This window comes from Lactuca sativa, chromosome 5 (genome assembly GCF_002870075.4).
Source record: "Lactuca sativa cultivar Salinas chromosome 5, Lsat_Salinas_v11, whole genome shotgun sequence".
Classification (NCBI taxonomy): Eukaryota; Viridiplantae; Streptophyta; class Magnoliopsida; order Asterales; family Asteraceae; genus Lactuca; species Lactuca sativa.
This window is the reverse complement of record NC_056627.2, coordinates 238,168,259-238,193,901: the sequence shown is the minus strand read 5'-3', so window position 1 is coordinate 238,193,901 and position 25,643 is coordinate 238,168,259.

Genomic DNA, 25,643 nt, shown 5'->3' with positions numbered 1-25,643 from the left:
GGTTTAGTCCATCGTATGGTTATGGAACTCGCAATTAGGATAACAGAGATTTACTTATAATAATAATGAACAACTTTATACATCTCTTACATTGATAACCCACATTCAGGAAAGTATAGGACTTTCCTGGGAAACCTCGTACAGAATCAGATTTAACTAGAATACATCTTTTACATCTTTTACAAATGATAATCAACATTCAGGAAAGCATGGGGCTTTCCTGGGGAAACATTCATATAACCAGAAAAGTGTAACAAACGGGATAACTTTACATCTTTTACAATTGGTAATATACAATCAGGAAAGTATGGGACTTTCTTGGGAATCCACTGGTACATAACCAGAACAGTACGTCAAACCAGATAACCTAACTTTACATTTTCACAAAAGTAAACATGTTTTCAGTGTACAACTCTACTTTACATGTTGACAAACGATAACCAACTTTATTAAGAAAATATGGGATTTTCTTGGTGTGCATAACATTTCAGAAACAGAAAGGAAACTTGAACAATTTCACAAACAAAAACAACTTATGAACTCACCAGCGTTATGCTGATTTTCAAACCGCTTGTGTTCTCAGGTCAACGTTAGAACAGGTATCGGAGATCCTTTTTGCCCAAAGACGGAGTACTCAGAAGACCCGTTTCATTTTGTTCATATATATATACTATGTATCACAACTGTACAATTTACTTTTGAAACAATTGTAAAACTTTTCTATATATAATGTAATGGTTGTTCTACTTTACTTACTATGTGCATTGGATTTGATACTCAACGTGGAGTCAACCCCGGAAATGTTTCCGCCTTCGGTTTTCGGGGTGTGACACCTTTCATGAAGTTTTAAGGGACTTTTGACAACATTTTTGGAGTTTACGGCCCATGAGACCCCCTCATGGCCGTGAACTCCCTTAATGGGTGATTTATTATGTTTAAAGGTCTAAAACTTGTTTGTATACACTTCTAGAATTTATTCTAAGGCTTTAGGGGTGTTAAAGTGGCATTTTAACACTTTTAGAGGAGTTTACTCCCCAAATATGAAGGGTTTACGGCCCAAGCATAAGCCTTGGCCGTAAACTCTCATTTGTCCCACAAAATTCATGTTTAAAGTGTTCTAAGGCTAAAACCAATATTCTAAAATTCATATCTAAGCCTTAAAACAACATCGGAACGTTTCGATATACGGCGAGTTATACGGGTAGAACGGGGTTTTCGGCCATGAACAACTTCGGGTTGTTACACTCTTGCACTTGCTAGTCCTACCGTTGTTGTGGCGTGGGCATCAGGCCCACAACTTGTCCAGGCGTTGGGCGATGCCACTGTAGAGTTAAATATCTTATAGAATATGATTGGTGTTCTTTCGTTACATAGTGTCTCTTAGCTTCATTAAGTATTTTCTCGAAATCACAAAGATTTCTATGTGATCCTTGAATGGCAGAAATCAACATAGTTTTTCAATGATCTCATTCATCCAATCATATTTGAATTCAACTTCTAAAGTTGTGTACTCTTATTTTGTTGTAGATTGTCTCATTATGTTTTGCTTAGACCTCATTCTAACAAAACTTACCCTTCATTCCATAATGAAGTCAAAACCCAATTATAATTCATAATTATTTAGATCCGTTTAGAAATTAACATCTTGTGTAGCTCTTTCCATAAAGATCCTTTCTAAACTAATTGTTTCATATACATTCTCTTAGTTCTTCTAAAGTACTCTTAGAATGCTCTCTTAGTCATCTAGTGACTTAACCATGTATTCAATTAGTATCCTATGACATGCTTACAGCATGATCAAATACCATGTCCTATGAATAATATGGCGTAAATGATGAATTCATTTTCCAAGAAAATATAAATCATTTCATCTAGTTTAAGCCTATGAGCTATATATGTACTTTTGAGGCTAGCTCAAAATGGTGCCATATGAAAAGAATTCTCTAAACGTATCTTGTATCTTGATCCCTTTCAAGATATTGTCAATATATGTATAAGGACATTAAACTTTTAACATTCATTTTATCTATCCCTTATAGATTTTACATTCCATGAATGTATCTTCTCCTTCTCAAGTCTTTCATTTTAGATATACTTTCGGAGTCGATGTGAAAATGACCTTGCTTAGTCTGAATGTGATTTCAAATGATTAAGTATGTCTCATTCATACAAGATTAGGAATTTCACTATGCTCCCATTAGTTCATAGTAAACACACATGTTCTAATCATTTTGATATACAAACATAGATTGTGGTTTTACATTAAAATGATGATTGCAACATTGAGATGTTTGCTTTATATCCACAACTGGATCTCAAGCTCTACACATTTTGTTAGGATAATATGGATTATGTAAACCTCCAGGATAATCTATATAGATATCTTCCAGTAGATGTCTATTAAGAAAAGCGGTTTTTCTTGAAATCTATTTACTATATCTCACATTAAAAATATGAGTTTATAGTAAATAATATCCTTGTTGATCTAACCATAACAACTTCTGAAAAAGGTTTGATCACAGTCAATGTCATGAGTATGATGGGGACCATAGTCAATGACATGAGTATGAGAAAATCATTTTACAACAAGTCTTGCTTTAAATATGTATGGTTATCCTTGTAATTTATTATTTCTAGAATAATTATTTACTCCTTCTAGCCTTGCTATAGGGAGAAATTTTAATCAAGCCCATACTTGATTCTCATACATAGATTACATCTCATGTTCATGACTCTAAGTCATTTATCAGTTTTGAGATCTGACATAGCATCTTGGTATTTGACGGATTTTCGTGAAACCATCAATAAAAGCTCATGAGAGATTCCACATTTCTCAAGTCATAGATGATTTTTACCACTAATGCGAACAATTTGTGTTTGTGAAGAGCAATTATTCAAGTTTAACAATCCTTGTTAAAACTGGTGCCAACTATTACTACATAAGGTTATGGTTCTTGAGTTGCTTCAAGTTCAATGTACCTCCCACTTGCTTTGTCATTAGAAGCTTGCTTTCTACTAACTTAGCTTTCACAAGAATAATAGAACTTATTCTTGGCGGGTTTGTATATAATAATCTAAGCCACATTTATAATATTATACAAATATGTATTTAGTAGATTTTTGATTTAGAAATTTTAGTCCAACATCAGCTTCAAATCAACAAAACATTAACTAAGTGTTTAATCTACTTATTATTTAGTATTTGTATTCAAGATACAATTAATAGTGATTGAAGTATTATCCTAAAAAGATTAAAGGATGATATTTCTACAGACTAGAAAGTAAATCATACCAAGTAAGATTTAATTCATCCTTTATTATCATTAAGGCCTTAGATGGTTCTTACCGATTTGCATCTCAACTTTTGAAACCTACAACAAAGATTTCACAATTATGCTTTACCACGTAAAATATAAGTAAAACTATTACAGTTGTTAATATAGTTGATTTGGTATCTTGTGCTTCATCTCAGACATTTATTAAAAAGGAAGTCATACCAAAGTGTATATTTCCTTAATTATTTTCTCTGCACATTAGTGAAAATATCATTAGGAATCATTTACATATAAATAAGGTTCACATATGTCAAATAAACTACATTATTTTCCTTCAAATATCCATTTCTTGAAGTTGGAATATGTGAATGTCATTTATATAATAAAGATAATAATGTCAAAGATGAGTTTGATTTAAAACAAGTTTATGTCAAAATTGTTTGCATATAGAACTTAATTTTCTTTATAAAATGTTGATATTTACTTCACAATTCTATTAAGAGATCTAGTCTCATAAATAGAAGTTAATCATTTCCAAATATAAATATTATCGTTATGAAAAACGATTGAGTAAATTATCAAATATTTGAATAAAATAACTGAGACATAAATTTAGACATGCTAAATTAAAACTTACATTGTTCCAAAACAAATATTTTTTTTACATTACAAGTAATTTATGTTCTAAGAATAAATAATAAACTAAACTCCTAGAGTGTACTTCCAACTTGGTTGTGATCAGCTGGTTACTCTTCAATAAATATCTGCAAGCCATTTACAAATATTATATTAACATTCAAGTACCAAGTACCGAAGTGTTATCTGAAAAGTATGAGTTCTAACTAGTAGATACTGGAAGTATGAGTCTCTTCCATACTTTCTTTCCAAATAAGAGGAGTAAATCTTCTTTCAGTGTCTAGTTTCTTCACAAAAGAAACAAGATCCATCTATGTGGGCTTTAGTAGATTTCTTGGGCTTAAAGGTGTTCAGTCCATAAAATATGAGCCTCCTAGATCACACAAGGTGATTCTTTTAGCCTTGCATTATTCTAATGTTTAAACTAGCTTTAAATAAATATCATTGTATCTATTGGAATATTGCTTAACTTGTTATATCATCAGATATATATTTAAATTATCCAAGACTTCCTAGAAGTCATGAATAACTATTCCCAGCTTGATGTTATAATCATCTTTAGCATCATAGTAATGTATTTACTAGGTATCATGTTCAGGATTATTGCTCAAAGCAAATAGTTTAGGACTAGGACCTTTAAGTATATATAATTTCATCTCTCTTACGAGATTGTCTCTTAAGACATGAACCCATTCATTGAAGTTGTATCTATTGAATGTATTGTTTCATTAAGTCATTAAAGAAAATGAAAATTCATGATAATGAGAATGGATTATTTAACTACAAAATTTTAACAAAATTCATTCAGTATTTTCAATATTTAATCTTCAATAATTAATACCCTTTTAGTTTCCAAAAACGTTAATTATCAAAGTCTATGATCCAAGTTGCAAAACAAATAAATGGTTAGTTATCCTTGATCCCATCCATTTGAATCCAACCCGGTAGATATCGATTATCTATTGTATCTTACTATATAATTCCTAGATTTATGGGATCACTAATAACAAATTTAATTAGACATGTTTGATCTCATCTATGCCTCGGAACTCTCTTGCTTAGGTATCCTTTATCACAAAAGATTTTCGATCAAATCTTCCAATTTGAAAAACTTGTGTAATCGGCCTATAACTTGGTTATAGAAATCGCGAAGACACCCCGGCCATCAAAAGACAACACTAAGCGGTTAGGTATCCTTTATCCACTAGTGCATACAAGAGATGTGCGAGTGTTTTTCAAAAAGATTGCATAGATTTGAGGTTTTTGAATAGGGACTTTTTATGTTTTATAATTCTAGTTTAAAAACATATGATATCATGGTTATTACATGCATATAATAAACCATGGTATCAATTTTCAAAAGAAAATCACGTTTAAAGATTTTATATAAAAATTTAGTTGTTATATAATTTGACGGAATTCAATTTTAATAACTGGTATTAATTTTAAGTGCATTTGAACCTTATATATCTTTAATAAAACTTCATTTATTTACTTATATATTTGGAGTTTGTATAAGTCAAAAATCACCATTTTAAAATTTATAATGGAGTATTTCAAAATTTGCCGTTATTAATGATTTTATAAAACCAGGTTTTATTTTTAAAATAATAACTTGTTACATCTTATGTCCAATTTTGAAAACTCAAACTCCATGTGATGTTTATTTTGTCCAAAATTATTTAAGCATGTGAAAAACTAATTTATCAACCACACATAATAATTGCAAAAAATAAACAACACAAACATGCATATTTAAGGGGACACAAAAAAATGTCAAGTCCATTCCTAAAGGGATATTTAAGGGGACCAAAAAAACTTCTTGTAATGTTGTTGAAGAAGCTCCCACTTGAGTAAACACTAATTTCTTGCAAAGGCTTGGAAAAACTTCTTGAAGGCTAAAATTCAGCAACGGTTGCTATAAATCCAGCAGCCCTTTGTAAACAGCATTAGTGACACTTTTCAGAAAATGTCATTGAAAATCCTACACACTTTTTAGACTCGGAAATTGCTCTTTTGTCTTCAAAAAGTGGTTCCAACTTCATTTCTTGTTATATTTTTGTACAAATAAATTAATTCTAAAAACTAATATATTACTTACAAAAATAAACCAAGAAAACTAATCTATTTAATTTATTACATACCATATGAATATATAAATTATTACAACCATTTTTATAAAACAACCAACACAACAAACACAATGGTCATTGGCTAGTTTATGCACATCATACACATCAATACACATATATAAAATAAAAAAATACAAATAAATAAAAAAATTAACTTTGTTTTTCTAAGACAACTTTTAAATGACAAAAGATGCATGAAACTTTTGTCACATAAAATAACAAATATAAAGTTGTCACAGAAAATATGTATGAACTTATTTTTTATACAAAAACAAGTTATCCATATTCTCCGAAAACTAAGATTTCCAAAAATCAAAAAATCTAACCAAACTTGCATGGTCGCTGTGATACCAATTGTTAGGTTTTAGTTCAAAATAGTTTCATACACTAGAAAATATGGCAAACAGAAGACTTCAAATTTCGAACATAACATAACATTTTATACCCACCAAGGATCATCTTGCAAGTTTTAGAAAGATTGAAATACCAACCATAGAAAGGATGAATAAATAACAACCTTTTTTGTTCTTTGGATCCTCTTGGGAAGCTTGGAAGTTGATGAAGAAAATGAAACCTTTGAGACACCAACAATGACCCAACTTGATGTAGATGCTAGTCCATAAACTCTAAAACCCTTAAGCTTAAGTTCATAACCAAAGTATGAACTTAAAGAGAGTTTGAAGATGCAAGTAACTTCTATCATTTCTTTTCAAGAGAGAAAAGGGGAATAGATGGAGAGCATTTTAGATTTTGCATGCAATAGTGCAAGTCCAAATTGAAAGACTTCTTATTAGTCATAAAGGTGAAACAATGTCCATAAGTCCTTAACCATTTAAGCACTTATGTCCCCTAGAGCTAGTTATCTCCCATGCCTTATTACTTTTGATTAAATAAGTCAAAGCACCACTCCATGTCCTTTATAGTATTTTTTGGAATTCATATACAAAAAAAGAAGAGAGTTATATGTTTTATAAAACCCAAGTTTATAAAATATAAACCTTAACATTTAAGTAGAAGACAAAAAGCCTTATGGTCCAAAATGTTGTACATAACTTATTAATTCATACCATATGAATTATGTAATATTAATTGCTAATGAAAATTATTATTTCCATGAAATAAATAATTTCCAATTTAATTATAAGAGTTTTATTGAATATTTATTAAAATCAAATTCTAATAAATAATTAACTATATCAAGTTGTTGTTAGTGTGACCCATTAATATCATATGTTAATTAGCAATATCACTTTAATATGACTCTTGAGCTTACTACACCTTTCAATATAGTCTAGGTTAAGTAACAAAAAGTCCGATATTTTTGGGATCCTATTAAACTGGTATTTGCACGTGCATTGACTTGGTATATCCGGGTCTTAAGCTTGATTGAAGTGATTCTTCATTGAGAACGAGTCTTATGTTGACTATTTCTACACATGTGGATAGTAAGCAAGAAGTATATCTGTTAATTTAGTTAGGAAATAATAATGGAGAAGTTCAGGATCCTATATGTTTCAGGATCCTGAGACTCCTTTAAGATCCAAGATTAGATAGGTTTTAGGATCTTAACCCCTAACAATTGCCCCTAATTATACCTGCAAAATAATTGAATTAATTTCAAGTATTAAAAGTGTATAATTTAATTATTGAAATAAAGGGTCTGAGATTCAAACTCTAACGGATACAATTGTATCCGTTCTAAAGATATGATTATGTTGTCAAATCTCCTCTTTGATCCACATAAATAGGGTTAATGGTTATTGATATTCTTTTACTTCTTCTAGCTTTTCTTCAAGCGTTATCGGTTATCTTGAAAGTAAATTTCTTGAAGCGTCCCAAAATTTAAGATGAAAAATTTTGGTTTTTATAATAACTAAGCCTTCATCCAAAACATTTTCATAAAAACCATAAATAAATTAAAGGATGTCAACATCATCTAGTTAAATCAGAGTCAAATTAAATGTGAAACAATCATGGTGTGTGCAATGCGATCACCCCGAGCTCTTCCCTTTCGATCCGGAAGTACCTGAAACATAAACTGAAAACTGTAAGCACAAAGCTTAGTGAGTTCCCCAAAATACCACATACCATACATATCAAACATATAATGAGCCCCGCCCGGCATCGAGCCCTGCTCGGAACAGATCTGTCAGTCATCAGGCCCCGCCTGGTATTGTACCCCGCCCGTTATACATACAAACACATAACCTCATGCAAGAATCACGAAGATAAATAGCATAAAATATAATCATCAGGCCCCGCCCTGGCATCAGGCCCCGTACGGTAAACATATCAGAAAAACATATATATACAGAGTCACGCAGACAACTACCATCCTAATCATAATAAACCATGGGTCGGCATTGGTGCCTTCGACCCGCCAAACACAGTGAGGAAACTCACCTCAAGCTGCCGAATGTCTCAGATAAAAGCTCGGACGGCTGATCCGGAAAATCCCCGCGCTAACATCTTCTATAATACCCAATTAACAATTGGGTCTTCACCCATAATCAAGAATCCATATCACTAGTCTGACATCCACGGTAAAAGACCATTTTACCTTTTTTCCTACTTGGACCAAACCAAGGCCTAACCCACTTGCTCCCAAAGCCTAAATTCCTAAATGGCACCCAAAGCCTAAAATCAAAGGCCCGATCTATGATCCATCTTACTAAAGGGTAAAAGACCATTTTACCTGAAAGGTCTACTATGCTCAAGAGTCATATTAAAGTGATATTGCAAAATAATATATGATACCAATGGGTCACACTAACAACAACATGATATAATTGATTACGTATTTATTAGAAATTGATTTTAATAAATATTCAATAAAACTCTTATAATTAAATTGGAAATTATTTATTTCATGGAAATAATAATTTCATTAGCAAGTAACATTATATTATTTCATATGGTACGAATTAATAAGTCATGCATAACTTTTTAGACTGGTTGAAAATCTTTTTTCGTTATTCAAAAGACAAAGTTTATATTTTATAAACCTTGGGTTTATAAAATTTAAACTAATTTTCCTCTATTTATGCAATTTGTGAGATTTGCATAAAAAGAAGATAAAGGTATGGCTTTCTTCTTAAAAGTATACATGTCTTTAGAAGCATTGGGGACATACTTATGACATGGGGGGACAAGGTTGTCTAAAGGTCTTAATGGTTAAAGACCTTTAGATCATGTGCATTCTTTAAATAGCTAAAGTCTTGCACTCTTGGGAATATTCATTCTTCTTCTTGAGGAAGTGGCCGAAACCTATTTATCCTCTCCCATTCTCTCTTGTTTTTGTTAGAAAACTTGAAGAACACTTGCATCTTCAAGCCTTCTTTAAGTTCATATTGATTATGAATTTAAAGCTTAAGGTTTTAAGAGTTTTGGACTAGCATCTACATCAAATTGAGTCATTGTTGGTGTCTCAAAGGTTCCACATTCTTCATCAACTTCCAAGCCTCCCAAGAGGACCCAAAGAACTACAAATGTTGTTATTTCTTCACATCTTCCTTGTTTGGTGTTTTAATCTTTCTATAACTTGCAAGAAGATCCTTGGTGGGTATAAAATGTTTATGTTATTTCAAAAATTAAAGTCTTTCGTTGCCATATTTTCTAGTTTATGAAAATATTTTTGAACTAAAACCCAACAATTGGTATTAGAGACATCTTGCAAGTTTGGTTAGATTTTTTATTTTTGGAAATCTTAGTTTTTGGAGAATATGGATAACTTGTTTTTGTATAAAAATAAGTTCATACATATTTTCTTTGACAACTTTTTGTTATGTTATGTGACAAAAGCTTCATGCATCTTTTGTCATTTAAAGTTGTCTTAGAAAAACAAAGGTTTTTTATGTGTATATTAATGTATATGATATGCATAAACTAGCCAATGACCATTGTGTTGTTATGTTGTTGTGTTGGTTATTTTTGTTATAAAATTGTTTTAATAATTTATTTATTCATATGGTATGTAATAAATTAAATATATTAGTTTTCTTCTTTATTTTTGTAAAGTAATTAATTAGTTTTTAGAAGCAATTTATTTGTACAAAGATGTAACAAGAAATGAAGTTTGAACCACTTTTTGAAGACAAAAGGAAAACATTTCAAGTTCAACATGTGCTGGGCAGAACATGACACTTTCTGAAAAGTATCATGAAGGCTACACATGTGCTGAAAAAGTGTTGATAAGAAAGATGACACTTTCTGAAAAGTGTCATGAAAATTGCAGTTTTTCCTTTAAAGTAGCCTTTCAAATCTTTTTCAAGCAATGAGTGTTTATTCAAGTGGGAGATTCTACAACAACATTGCAAGAAGATTTTTGGTCCCCTTAAATGTCCCTTTAGGAATGGACTTGGCATCTTTTGTGTTGGCTCACAAAATGTCATTAGTTGGTTATGTTTATGCATATATATTTTTATGCATGTTTATGTTGTTTATTTTATGCAATTATTTTGTGTGGTTGAGAAAATTAGTTTTTCACATGCTAAAATAATTTTGGACAAAATAAACATCACATTGATTTTGGGTTTTAAAATTAGACATCAGATGTAACAAGTTATTATAAGACCCAGTTTTTAAATCGTTAATAACGACAAATTTTGAAATACTCCATTATAAATTTTAAAATGGTGATTTTTTTATACAAACTCAAAATATATAAGTAATAAAATGAAATTTTATTAAAGATATAAAAGGTTCAAATGCATTCAAACTTAATACCGGTTATTAAAATTGAATTGCATCAAATTATATAAAAACTAGCTTTTATATATAACCTTTAAAAGTGATTTTCTTTTCAAAATTGATACCATGGTTTATTATATGCATTTAATAACCATGATATCATATGTTTTTAAACTAGAATTATAAAACATACATAAAGACCCTTATTTTACAAACCTCAAATCTATGCAATCCTTTTGAAAAACACTCGTGTGTCTCTTGTATGCACTAGTGGGATAAATAATACCTAACCGCTTAGTGTTGTCTTTTGATGGCTGGGGTGTCTTTGCGATTTCTATAACCAAGTTATAGGTCGATTACACATGTTTTTCAAATTGGGCGACTTGATCGGAAATCTTTTGTGATAAAGGATACCTAAACAAGAGAGTTTTGAGGCATAGATGGGATCAAACATGTCTAATTAAATTTGTTATTAGTGATCCCATAAATCTAGAAATTATATAGTGAGATATAACTGATAATCGATATCTATCAAGTTCAATTCAAATGGATGGGATAAAGGATACCTAACCATTTATTTTTCTTGCAACTTGGATCCTAGACTTTGGTAGTTCATGTTTTTGGAAACTAAAAGGGTATTGATTATTGAAGATGAAATATTAAAAATACTAAATGAATTTTGTTAAAAATTTTGTAGTTAAGTAATCCATTCTCATTATCATGTATTGTCATCTTTTTAATGACTTAATGAAACAATAACATTCAACAGATACAACTTCAATGCATGAGTTCATGCCTTAAGAGACAATCTCGTAAGAGATATGAAATTGTATACACTTAAAGGTCCTAGTCCTAAACTATTTGCTTTGAGAAATTAAACCTGAACATGATACCTAGTAAAGGAATCATTGTAATGCTTAAGATGCTTCTAGCATCAAGGTATGAATAGTTATTCATGACTTCTAGGAAGTCTTGGATAAATTAAACATATATCGGATTATATAACAAGTCAAGCAATATTCCAATAAATACAATGATATCTTATTTAAAGCTAGTTTAAACATTGGAATAATGCAAGGCTAAAGAGTTATCTAGTGTGATCTTAGAGGCAGATGTTTTATGGACTAAACACCTTTAAGCCCAAGAAATCTACTAAAGCCCACATAGATGGATCTTGTTTCTTTTGTGAAGAAACTGGACACTGGAAGAGGATTTACTCCTCTTATTAGGAAAGAAAGTCTGGAAGAGACTAGTGTTGTTTGTATCTACTAGATAGAACTCATACTTTTCATATAACACTTAGGTACTTTGTACTTAAATGTTAACCAAATATTTGTAAATTGCTTGCAGATATTTATTGAAGAGTACCAGTTGAACATAATCAAGTTGGAACTACACTCTTGGAGTTTAGTTTATTATTTATTCTTAGAACATAAATTACTTTTAATTTAAAACAATATTTTTTTTGCAACAAAATATGATTTAGTTTAGAATGTCTAAATTTATGTCTCAGTTACTTTATTCAAATGTTTGATCATTTACTTAATCATTTGTCATAACGATAATATTCATATTCTAAAATGATTAAGTTCTATTTATGATACTAGATCTCTTAATAGAATTATGAAGTAAATATCAACATTTTATAAATAAAATCAAGTTCTATATATAACCACTTTTGACTTAAACTTGTTTTAAATAAAACTTATCTTTGACATTGTTATCTTTATTATATAAATGGCATTTACATATTCCAACTTCAAGAAAGGGATCTTTGAAGGCAAATAACATAGTTTATTTGACATATGTGAACCTTATTTATATCTGAGGGATTCCTAATGATATTTTCACTAAGGTGTAGAGAAAATAATGAAGGAACTATACACTTCGGGTATGACTTCCTTTCTAATGAATGTTTGAGATTAAGCACAAGATACCAAATTAACTTTATTAAAAACTATAATAGTTTTAATTATATTTTATGTGGTAAAGCATAATTGTGAAATCTTTGTTGAATGTTTCAAAAGTTGAGATGCAAACTGGTAAGAACCATCTAAGGCTTTAATGATAATAAATGATGAATTAAATCTTACTTGGTATGATTTACTTTCTAATCGGTAGAAATATCCTCCTTTAATATTTTGGGATAATACTCAAATAACTATTAATTGTATCTTGAATACAAATACCAACTAATAAGTAGATTAAAAACTTTATAAGATTAAGTATGGAGAGGCTCCATCCTCATCTTACTTAATATTTTATGGATTTCAAGTCGATGTTGGACTAAAGCTTCTAAACCCAAGATCTACTAAACATATATTTGTATAATACTCTAAATGTGGCTTAAATTATTATATGCAAACCCGCCAAGAAAAAGTCTGTTTATTATTGTGAAGGCTAAGTTAGTAGAAAGCAAGCTTCTAATGACAAAGTAAGTGGGAGGTACATGGAACTTGAAGCAGCTCAAGAACCATAACCTTATGTAGTAATAGTTGGCACTAGTTTTAAAAAGGATTGTTAAACTTGAATAATAGTTATTCAAAAACACAAATTGTTCGCATTAATGGTAGAATTCATCTATGAATTGAGAAATCGGGAATCCCTCATTGATGAGCTTTTATTGATGGTTTCTAGAAAAGCCATCAATTACCAAGATGCTATGTTAAATCTCGAATCTGATAAATGACTTAGAGTCACGAACATGAGATGTAATCCATGTATGAGAATCAAGTATGGGCTTGATTATAATTTATCCCTATAGCAAGGCTAGAAGGAGTAAATAATTCTTATAAAAAGAATAAATTACATGGATAACCATACATATTTAAAGCAAGACTTTTAGTAAAATGATTTTCTCACATTCATGTCATTGACTATGGTCCTCGTCATACTCATTACATTGACTATGATCAAACCTTTTTGACAAGTAGCTATGATTAGATCAACAAGGATATTAAATTCTATAAATTTGTAACGCTCTGTTCCGAATTGACTCCTAGTATGAGGCTATGGCTCGAAGGTCGGTCATTATAAGGATTATGGCTCTTAGGAAGGTAATATCTAGGCCAATTTAGGTGCGGGTGATGTATTAGAAGTGATACGGATGTCCGGTTCGTGTTTTGGAGCGTATGGGTATTTCGGTAAAGTGGAAGTTCAGGATTTTGTGGAAAATGGATTTTTTTGGAAGGTTATAAGAAAGGTTTGAGTTGTTAGAAGTGTAGGGCTTCTCTTCACCTTTCCGTGGATATAAGGATCATCGGAATCGGGCTTATAACGAAGAAGTTATGGCCTTCGGAAGTTTCGTGGTTTTCTGGCTTAGCCGTGTACTAGCGAAGAAAGTAGTACGATGGGCGTACCTTGGAGGACGTTGGGCGTACTGACCAGGAGGGTCGCGAATGTTCCCCGGAGTTTGATGGGCGTACCATATGTACGCTGGGCGTACTCCAGTCAGATCAGAACCCTATTTTAGGGTCTTGGACCCTATTTAAACTCCTTATCTCATAACCTAACCCTAATATCTTCAACCTCCACCCCTCTAAACCTTAGAAATCGTCATATATCATCCATGGTGGCATTTTGAGCTTATGGAGTCCACTTTGGGGTGTTTGATCCATTTTCAAGAAGAAGGAGTTTGATGCAAAGATAGGAATCAAGGAGGAGCTTATGGGTCTGGCTTTTAGGACTCATTCTCAGTTTGATTAAGGTATAAAGCTTGGAAATTGATCATTCATCTCTTAGATCTACCATTTTTGGGTTTTGGTTCCTTTTTGGTCCTAAGGATGAAGCTTTATGGTTCAAATTCGATTCTTAGACTTGGGGGTTGCCACCCTTGATGCTATTTGAGTCCCTAAGACATAAAGTTGCCATCTTGAAGGTCTTAAGGGGTTCATGCATGAGTTAGGGTCACTTTTATGGAAGTAGAATGACATTTTTGGAGTTTGGGTTTGTTTGGGGCATGCAAAGTCACCAATTCAGTGACTTTATGGGTTTAGACATTAAGTATAGCTTAGATCTATGATTTGGACTAGTGGGATCAAGTATTAAGCACTTAATGGATTTTGGGCATGAGTTGTTTATACGTTGAGCGTACTATGAAGTACGTTGCGCATACAGTCCATTTGCCCAGTACGCTAAGCGTATAGAAGAGGTACGCTGGGCGTACGTCCTCAAGCGGACTTGGTCCTTAGTGGACTTCGGACCTTTAGGCCCTAATGGTTTTGGGCCTGAATTTGCAGTTTGATGGGTCTGAATGTATCTTGGGCCAATATTGGAATAGTTGGGCCTATGGGGCCTTGTGGCCCAATAAAGAAATGGACTTCACATTTATGGGCATCGGTTTAGGCCAATTCTTGGAATAGTTTGTTGTGGGCCTTCGTGGGCCATTTGGGTCAAGATTATTGACTAAGGATAATATTGGGCTTTAGTATAAGGTCCATTAGAAAGGCCCGGGCCCAATTTGAAAAATTGAGCCATTGATGGTTTTATGGACATTATAATGTTGGGTTTTTGTTTTGTGTTTGGGTCTTCGTTTTGGATCATATTGGGCCAGGGGTAAAATGGTCATTTTACCCCATGCATGGATTAAGGATTATGGTATAGGACCCAATTGCTAATTGGGTATATTGATTGATAGTGACAGCTCGAGAAGCTGGCGGGGTAGCAGCTAAGGAATTCATGTGGGAAGCTTCTCTAGTGATAGGTGAGTCTTCTCAACATACCAATGGATCTAAGGCACCAAGGTCGACCCATTTTATGTTATGTGGTACACGAGTTGTAGTAGAGATATATGGTGTGATAGTTAGCTTTATGCTAAGTGGTATGCTAGTGATTATATGATATGTGTTATTCTAGTTGTCTTTATGATACTTGCATGGAAGACCCCGGGGGAGCCCATGGCATTGGATGTAAGACCATGTGGGGTAGCCCATGGCATTCCTAGGTAAAGACCATGTGGGGTAGCCTATGGCATTGGATTTAAGACCATGTGGGGTAGCCCATGGCATTCCTAGGTAAAGACCATGTGGGGTAGCCCATGGCATTAGATGTAAGACCATGTGGGGTAGCCCATGGCATTCCTAGGTAAAGACCATGTGGGGTAGCCCATGGCATCCCTACAGGTTTATGTATGCATGGCTTATGTGATATATGTAGCTTTTATAGCTAATATGGTATGTGTTATGTGGATTGGGTGTGGGGTATGCTCTGGGGGACTCACTAAGCTTTGTGCTTACGATTTACTGTTTTAGTTTCAGGTATCATCGATTTGGAAATGAAGAGCTCGGATTGATCGCAGTGCACACACCTATGATTTCTGCAATGAATGATTTTGGGATGAATTCTGATAACTGTTTTACTTAATGATGATTTGAAATTTTTGAAATAAATGGTATCAATGTTTTAGCTATATTAAAAATGAAATTTTTAACCTTGATTTTTAGGTCGTTACAAAATTCATATTCTTAATATGTGATATAGTGAATAGATTTCAAGAAAGACCACTTTTCTTAATATACATCTACTAGAAGATATCTACATAAATTATCCTAGACGTTTTCTTGATCCATGTTATCCTAACAAAATGTGTAGAGCTTGAGTCAATGTTACAATCATCATTTTATGTAAAACCATAAGGTATGTTTTTATATCAAAATGAATATAACATATGTGTTTACTAAGAACTAGTGGGAGCATAGTGAAATTACTAATCTTGTATGAATGAGACATACTTAATCATTTGAAATCACATTCTAACTAAGCAATGTTGTTTTCACCTTGACTCAGAAAGTGTTTCTAAAACGAAAGATTTAGAAAGAAGAAGATACATTCTTGGAATGTAAAATCTATAAGAGATAGACAAAATGAATGTTAAACGTTTTATGTCCTTATACATATATTGGCAATATCTTGAAATGGATCAAGACACAAGATTCTTTTGGAGAATTCTTGGCATTATCATATGGCATCATTTTGAGCTAGCCTCAAAAGTACATAGCTCATAGGCTTGAACTAGATGAAATTATATATATTGTATTTGCTTGGCAAATAAATTCATCATTTACGTCATATTATGCATATGACATGGTATTTGATCATGTTGTAAGCATGTCCTAAGATACTAGTTGAATACATGGCTAAGTCATTGGATGACTAAAAGAGCATTCTAAGAGTGCTTTAGAAGAACTAAGTGAATGTATATGAGACAATCAGTTTAGAAAGGATCTTTATCAAAGAGCTACACAAGATGTTAATTTCTAAAAAGATATAAAGAATTATGAATTATAATTGGATTTTGACTTTATTATGGAATGAAGGGTAACTTTTCTTGGAATGAGGTCCAAGCAAAGCATAATGACATAATCTACTACAAAATAAGAATACACTACTTTAGAAGTTGAATTCAAATATGATTGGATAGATGGAATCATTGAAAAAATATGTTGATTTCTGCCATTCAAGGATCACATAGAAATCTTTATGACTTCCAGAGTATACTTAATCAAGCTAAGAGACTCTATGTCATGAAAGAACAGCAATCATATTCTCCAAGATATTTAACTATACTTAGAGTAAAGTTAAGAATAGATATGATAGTATTCATAGAATTCACACAAATTAAATTTTGACAGATCCATTAATAAATTCATTCTTTTGAGCTAAGTATGAATGGTCACACTTCAGCTATAAGTCTTTATTATTATAGAAATGGATTTTTGATTTGGATTTAGTATTTGGATATTGGAACATTATAACAACAACTATTATATAATGTTATGATATATTGGGATATCGTCATCACATTAATACTTGTTGTGTTCTATATTAACATGTTTAATCCATGAATAATGTCATTATTCTAAAAGTTCATAGTCGGTTATAATTGTGGGAGCAATTGTGAAGTAAGACTAATATGAATTAGATTGGCTGACTCTCACTAGATGAAAGTAGGCAAGTGGTTGTAACCAAGTTTCATAGATACGTGTCAGAGAACTAGTATTGAACTGGCCCGCATCAAGATCGTCTCATGGATCGCTAACATGAATGATACTTGATTAAAAAGTACTATCTTTGTATCCTTAACACCTGAGATACATAGTGGGACTTAAGTGTAGGGAGTACTATGCTTTGATAATGGTCAAATGTTGTTCCTTAACCGGGTAGTTATAAAAGCCATTTTCAGGTATGGTGTGAACTATGCAAGAGGCTTATGTAGTCAAGATGGGATTTGTTCCTCTTATGTGTTGAGAGTTAGACATCTAAGGCGCCTTACCAATATTTGAACAACTAATGAGATTGATCGCGATCCGAATCTCATATTCAACATGATGTCTGTAGCAAATGGATAACTGATAAACTTACCTTATACACCAATTGTAGCTTTAAGCTTTTTAGGAATTGGGCGTTGATAGAATGTCACAAAAAAAGTCATATGGTCTTGGGGCAGTGAAATGTTGCTAGACGTTCACCACTGTCTATATCAGTCTAATATGAGTCTTGCGCAAGTAGGAGATTGAAAGGTCTAGTATGCTCAAGAGTCATATTAAAGTGATATTGCTAAATAACATATGATACTAATGGGTCACACTAACAACAACATGATACAATTGATTATTTATTAGAAATTGATTTTAATAAATATTCAATAAAACTCTTATAATTAAATTGGAAATTATTTATTTCATGGAAATAAAAATTTTCATTAGCAAGTAACATTATATTATTTCATATGGTACGAATTAATAAGTCATGCACAACTTTTTGGACTGGTTGAAAACCTTTTGTTGTTTACTCAAAAGACAAAGTTTATATTTTATAAACCTTGAGTTTATAAAATTTATACTAACTTTCCTCTATTTATGCAATTTTCGAGATTTGCATAATAAAGAATATAAAGGTATGGCTTTCTTCTTAAAAGTATACATGTCTTTAGAATCATGGGGGACACACTTATGACATGGGGGGACATGGTTGTCTACAGGTCTTGATGATTAAAGACATTTGGATCATGTGTATTCTTTAAATAGCTAAAGTCTTGCACTCTTGGGATTATTCATTCTTATTCTTAAAGAAGTGGCCAAAACCTCTTTCTCCTCTCCAATTATCTCTAGTTTTGGTTAGAAAACATGAAGAACACTTGCATCTTAAAGCCTTCTTTCAGTTCATATTGGTTATGAACCTAAAGCTTATGGGTTTAAGAGTTCTGGACTAGCATCTACATCAAGTTGAGTCATTGTTAGTGTCTCAAAGGTTCAACATTCTTCATCAACTTCCAAGCCTCCCAAGAGGACCCGAAGAACTACAAAGGTTGTTATTTCTTCACCTCTTCTTTGGTTGGTGTTTTAATGTTTCTATACTTGCAAGAAGATCCTTTGTGGGTATAAAATGTTTATGTTATTTTAAAAATTAAAGTCTTCCATTGCCATATTTTTCTAGTTTATGAAACTATTTTTAACTAAAACCTAACATTACCTTTCCCAAAATTGGTTCAACATCTCATGCCCCAACCCCTAAAAGGCACAAAATGGACACCCTAGGAAGTACGGCTTGGCTACTCACCCCGAAAGCACAAATTGCTGATGCACGAAACAAGCATTACGTAGAGCGTACTCTTATATATGCCCAGCGTACTCATCAGAGGCCCAAAATCCATAACAAGCTCTTAATGGTTAAGACAAAAGCACCCAAACACATATTTGACCCTTAAGGGGTGTCTTAACACGTAAAGTTGGCAACTTTACTTCTTTGAATGACTTAATGGGACACAGTTTGTGTTTTTATCCATACTAAGAACACCAACTCATGCATGCATCAACAAAACCCTCAAGATGACAATTTTTATGACTTAACCACTCAACAAGGACTAAATATGAGGCTCAAAGGTCCTGGAGTAGCTACTACTCACAAGATCAACAACCTTAGGACCAAAACATGATAAACTATTACCGAAGACTAGATCTACACTAGTGAACCATAAAGTTAGAAGCTTTATACCTCAAGAATGTAGACTAAGATGCACAAGGTCTACATCCGCAAGTTGTAAGCAATCCCACACTTCTTCAAGAAGCTCCTTCTTCTTAAATGAGCACCAAAATACATGAAAACACACCAAAAACTCAATAATCACACCAATGGAGACTAGGGTTTTGTTTCTAGGGTTTAATGGGATGGAGGCTAAAGGTAGAAGGGTTTGGAGTTTAGTTAAGTCCATTAAATAGGGTCTAAGACCCTAAATTAAGGTTTGTATCTGGCTGGAGTATGCCATGCATACTCCCAGTATGCCCAGCATACTCCCTAAGGTGCTCGTGATCCTCCTGCCTAGTATGCCCAGTGTACTCCCTTGTACACCCAACATACTAGACTTAACCCTAATACCACCAAACTTCTAAAGGCCATAACTTCTTCATTCTAAGCTTGTTTTCGACGATCCTTATATCGCCAGAAAGGTAACGAGAAGTTCTACACTTCTATCAACTCTCCCTTGCCTTAAAACATTCTGAACTTAAACCCAAATTCATAAAAGGCACAAAATATCACTTTACCTACATACCCTTGGGCTCCCAAAACACAAACCAAACTCTCGGGTCATCCAGTCTACATTTTCCATACTCAAAGGAATATAATTCTCTCTTCCCAAAAGGCCCCAAGCCTTATGATAAGCGATCTTCAGGTCATGGTCCCCAATTAGGAAACGATTCAGAATAGGATGTTACAATTCTCCCCCACTTAAATTAGATTTCATCCTCGAAATAACTCCTTACCACCCTCCTGGAAACCAAACGCTCCAACCAAGACCTCCAAATGAAGAGCAACTCACTAATCCTTTATCTGATGAACCCACAACTTACTAATATAATTCTAAAGCCCTATCACGTGTCTGACTTCCACACAGATAGAACCATTCTGAAACACATTCACGAAGACCTTTTACTATAGTCCGAACTAAAAAACATCCTTTTGATCTTGAGCCATACAACTGATACCCTTGGCCAGTGTTGTAAAACTCACCGAGTTGGCCGATTACTCCTCCGAGTACTCGCTACTCCCCCCCCCCCTTGCCAAGGCGAGTTACATAATCCCGAGTACTCCCTGATCGGCCCCTTACGAACTGAGTAGTGTTGTGAAATTCGGTCAACCTGGTGATTAATTTGTATACTATACTTAATGATTTATTATTTAACACACACACACATGTGATTATTGCTACATATATATCTTAAATTTTCAATAATTATTCATGAAGTGAGACGATTATATGTTTTTCATTTTTTGTGTATTCACATATATCCAATTTTGTTATATATTTCAATCAACTTATGATTTTATCTTATGATTTTGACATATATAATTTACCTAAAAATATTTCTACACAAATTTTCAAATCCGAGTACTCCCCGAGTACTCGCTACTCGGTAGTCGGCCGAACAGGTACCGAGTAACGAGTTCTACAACCTTGCCCTTGTCAGACAAATTCCTCAACCATAGCATGTTGATGAAAATACATGTTCCCTAAACATAATGATGACTCCCAACGTGAGTCTCGACCAAATCCCAACCCGGTACACAAATCATACATTGAGGTCCAAAGATTTACACTTTCGTTTCATCCGAGATCTTCTGATTTCACAACAACCTTCCACCAAATTGAAATATAAAAACCCCAATGTATCGTGGTAACTGAAAGCCTCACACCTGGTCCAAACACCAGGATCCTAATGAGAGTCTATCTGATAAAGGCTACCCTAGCCCATACATCACAGGAATAGCAATCATTGACCACAAAGTTAAGCCATTCTAAACATGATCTAAAACCATGCCCATCCAATCTCCATCGGGTCCCACCCATACTATCATAACCATATGGGCCTCGCCTACGGGTCTCACCAAGACTACACAATCAAAACGGCCTCGCCCAAGGGTCTCACCTAATCGAGTGTTGTACAAGCGTAACCTTGCCTCAGTTCTAATGATCCTCATACCAACTAATAAAAATTTCCTAACATTACTATATGCCTCCACCTGAGCATGTACTGATCATTCCTCAGTCCCACGACCACTCCCATAATGGCCTACCTCATTCTGGTGAATGTTACGATCCCATCACAGACTTACAGCACTTCCCTGACACCCTATCATCCTTTTGCATGCTACAGCTACCCTATAGTCTTACAACATTCCTACATCAACCTACCAACATCGTGAATGCTACGGTTGCCTCCTAGTCTTACAACACTTCCATACTGCCATAAGCCCAACCCATAATCATTATAAGTTGAGCCCGCTTCCATCTATACCCAATCAAATGTTCAGATTATGCTTCGAATCCTGAAGCCTTAGTCTGACATGAACATGGAGAGAGGCTCTAAAATAGCCCTCAACTTGGATCCATCCACATGCCCACCATGCATTACAACTAATGTGCAAGCAAACCTGAATATCCATTCTCGTGCAACCCTTAGACCAAACGATTCTCCCCCACTTGGGTTCGACGGTGATCTTCCAATCCACAAAGAATTTAATGGACTCCCAATCCATCCCACCACCAAACAATTCCAACTGCTAACATCCAGGGCTTACAAGAACTAGCATTCCATTACTAGCCAACCTTAGCTATCATTACACATTTTGAACCATATAAACATTTCCCAAGTTTTCAATGAGCTCAATAATTTCAAGTACTTTCCGTGTTACAACTCCAAGTCCTTAAGCCACCTCGGCTCGTGGTATAGAACTATAGCCCTTTACTGGAACGAACGGATAACCAATTCAACAGCTCACTTGTCGAAGGATCAATGTACTCAAAACTTTTCCAAATATACCATTCGATTTCTGATGTCAATCCCAATGACTAAAATAACCCATGCGAACAAAAGTTTCCCAATAATTAAGAGTAATACGCTACATCTACCCAATCCCTACTAATGGTAGTAATCTGCAACCTGAGCTTTAAAACAGCTAGCTTTCCTTGACCATCCAAACCTGTCACTTATACATTCCTAGACCGGATGATCATTCCCAATACCTTAACAAATTTCAAGATCCTAAGGCACTTCTCGCTGAATACACTAAAGATATGATCAACTACTGATCCTCCATGCGGAATACTCATGCCTCTTCCAAACACGGCCCACGGTATGCAAAATGGCATATGACAACTTTCCGGATAAATTAACTATATTACTCATACACGTGCTTCCATTATTAGACAATCAGAGCATAACATTTCACACACACCAACACAGAATTATTAGCATAATGATTAAAGCATGAAAGAGAAAAATGTGATACATACTTGTAGTGTCTCAAGATCCTGCTCTCCCTTCCTGCAGAAGCACTTGTGATGGAACCCGAGCTGCCCCAACCACTAAGCGTGGGCAATTTTCCCTGATATGACCAAGTTGATGACAATGATGACACAATTGTATCTCTAGGGTTCATTCTTGGTGAAGGTGGCCCTTCCATCTGCACCTGCCTCATTTAAACTTTCCACACACACGCTCATGTGTTCCTTCACCCTTCGTATAAATATTATGGCCCATCGGGCCTCAAATACTAGACATTGTAACATCCAACTACTCAAATGTTGCTAATAGAGTGTGACCATGACTCCACTTCCTCTTCCCTAGTTGCCTCTCCAAACCAAGCTCCTGCTCCCAAGTCACCTCGACGATCCCATCAACTGCCTGAACAAATGAGATCTGATCCTTGAACCTGGCGACTAGTCTATCAGTGACACAACCAACAATGTCAGGTCACTCCTTCCATAAGGCTCATGAAACCTCAATGGTAATCCAATCATGGAATCGATCCCCCAGAAGGCATGATGCATATTCCACCTTCAATCCATCAAGACAAGAGCTAGCAATAGGATCCTCCATCCTGAAAGATCCTAGGACTCCACAAGCCCTGAGCTCCCGATGGGCCCCCAATTGTGCTACTACAGTCTAATCCCTAATAGCCCTTAAACAATCATCCAAGAGTCCCATTATCCCTTCCTTGATGGTACCAAACATCACAGGAGTCTGCTTCATAATCCCACGGGTGATATCTGACGATATAAATTCCCACATCTGCCCATCCATTGGCTCAGCACCAACATGTGAGCCTGAATCGGATCCTCCTCCATGAGTGCTCATCACCATACTGAAAAGTAACCATACACAATTGATCAAAACATACTCAAATGATCCTCATTCATAGGCTTCCTAGATTCTCTGTAACTCTCCTCGATTCGAGTTAGATCATGTGCTTTCAGTAGTACGGGCCCAATACTACCTTCCACACCTATCCATATTTCCCTTAAGAATTATCCTGAATCTTCCAAATCATCTTCTCAAACTGATACTCCAAATATCTGCTAAACAGTGCATCCAACTCACTATAGCATATCCTAGGCTCTCCTAGTTTCCCAAACTCAGCCTACCATCAGCTGTTCAAGAACTCTCAATAATGTCAGTTAACTACTTCATGAATACAATCGCATGCAAAAAAGCTTAGATAATCCTTCAAGTAAAAGACTCATGCCTAGAACAATTAGACTCAAACGAGAGCTACGTAGTAGGGTCAAATTTGTCAATCTAAGATTATTTAACCTATGCAACAAAAACTTAACATATTCACTTAATAGTTGACTCACATCGTCAAGAGTCCCACAGACCACAAAGCATGTAGCATTCATGCAGTAACACTCCAAGCCATAGAACAAAAAAAAAGAACTTCCAAAGCTCACTTACTACAACTCATGCTAGGATCTTCCACTCTCACTAACGATTGACTTATGTATGCAATTATACACAATACAGGATCAAATAGATTATCGAATAAAAGACTCTACCCTAGGACCACAACCAAACGTGGAACAGGAAATAAAGTCAAATCAATCATTCTAGGGCTATACGATCCTAATCGCATACAATTTTTAAAGCATACACTTAGCAATTACTTCTACTAATACAAATTTTCAAATTTAGCATAACATTTGATCCTCCTAGGCTACGAGGCATCACATATCATGCAAATCCATCAAATCATTTGAAAATCCATTCTAGCATGCCATTCCATAAGTTCAACCAATCATGCATATAAAGGAATCTCTCCTAACATGAAATCCAGAGCAGATCCTTAGCCCTAATCTAGCATGCAATTCTCATAACATATAACATAACAAACATGTATGGCTATTCTGGGAATCACTTAGTTGAGATTTGTTGATTGCATGCACTAGACCCTTTTTCTTTTATTAGAAAAATCCTTCAATAAAACTTTTATTTTATAAAAATCTACCAAACCCTCATTTTTTAGTTTAGACACACCAAAGGGTATGCCTGAATCCCTCAAACCAAGACTTTGATACCAATTTGAAACGTTCCAAAATTTAAGAACAAAAAATTTGTTTTTATAATAACTAATCCATCATCCAAAACATTTTCATAAAAACCATAACTAAATCAGAGTATGTCAAAAATCATCCAGTTACATCAGAGTCAAATAAAATGTGGAACAATCATGGTATGTGCGATGATCACCCCAATCTCTTCCCTTTCGATCCGGAAGTACCTGAAACATAAACAAAAAATTGTAAGCACAAAGCTTAGTGAGTTCTCCAAAATACCACATATCAAACATATAATGGACCCGCCTGGCATCGGGCCCCGCCCGACATCGAGCCCCGCTCAGAACAACCTGTTAGTCATTAGGCCCCGCCTGGCATCGGCCACGCCCGGTATACATACAAACACATAAATACATGCAAGAAGCACAAAGATAAATAGCATACAATATAATCATCAGGCCCCGCCCGGTAAACATATCATAAATACATACACTCAGAGTCACACAGACAACTAGCATCCTAATCATAATAAACCATGGGTTGGCATTAGTGTCTTCGACCCGCCAAACACAGTGAGGAAAC